Here is a 1,262-nt window from a genome sequence, read left to right as displayed (position 1 = left end):
ATATGAGGAATTGGTGTTTATTAGAGATAATGCAATCTGGGCTAAATGAATGCATCATTATGCAGTGAAACCTGAATCATTGTTGTATATTGTCATTGTTTTAATGCCCATTTTACTGTATTAACAAGGAATGAATGCCGTACAAACTAATTGCATTTATATTCTATTATTTTGTCAGTGAGACCTAGTTTTCTGAAATCTGACCCCATACTTATTTATCTCAGGGTCTCTCTGTTTGTTTTTACCTTCGTCTCCCTGTCTCTTTCTACCCCTCCTCTCTCACTTCCTGCTTCAATATATCTTTTGCTGTCAATTCATACAATGCTTTTTTTAGTCATCATATATTAGAATATGATAATTACTATAGAAAATGCCTATTAAGAAAACTAATTTTACAGCTGAAGTGGTACTAAACTTGCTGCCATAACACAATAATTAAATTGCTTCCAGGGGTAATCAAATCCCAACAGCACAATTTAATTCAATATCAGAACCATTCCTTTCTTTCAATATTTTGTATCTAATGATGGCGGTGACAAAGTGGCAGAAACAGCAGAGCTTTGTACATTGTGCCTTGTTGTATTTACACTCATCCCTTTACATTTTGAGTGAAAATTCAGCCAAGTTCAAAGTTACTGTCCATTCTTTTAGGTTCTATAAAGTAAGCACCATTGAAGTATCAGGTCTAGCCTTGTTCAAAATTCAATGTTGTGTTTATTAATAATGATACAACTGATGGGAAATTACTTTGCAGTAGATTCTTCTTCAAAGACTGTATTCCTTTCAGGATGCATATCTTCTTTCTGTCTTTTGCTGTCGTGGTATTCCATGAAGTTTCTGGAAGTTTCTTTAGCTATACCTAGCTAAAGATTTGGTACTTATTCAGCTTTATAATGCAAGATATAGATAATATACACAACTTTAGTTGAAGTACATCATATTTACTACTATGCATCTAACCAAAGATTTGGTTTTATCTACACAGCTAAAGAATTGGTACTTGTCCTATACTATACTGTTACAAATCATCACAATATAAACTAAGATTCATGAGAAGAGACTTACATTCAGCCAAGGTGTTTAATAAATTGTTATTGAATGCAGGTGAAAAACATGAAATTGGATACTTGCATTGAAATACCTATGCTACACACTTACACTTATGCATCTATAAACAAGTAGAAGCAGGCGAAATTAGTTTGAAATACAGTTTATTTGGTCCAGATGGACTATATGTAATCTGAACCTTTCCCCCCTTATTT

This window comes from Octopus bimaculoides, chromosome 12 (assembly GCF_046866305.1).
Source record: "Octopus bimaculoides isolate indiv1 chromosome 12, ASM4686630v1, whole genome shotgun sequence".
In the NCBI taxonomy this organism is placed as follows: domain Eukaryota; kingdom Metazoa; phylum Mollusca; class Cephalopoda; order Octopoda; family Octopodidae; genus Octopus; species Octopus bimaculoides.
The sequence above is the reverse complement of the archived record's forward strand: the minus strand, read 5'-3'. Positions refer to the sequence as shown.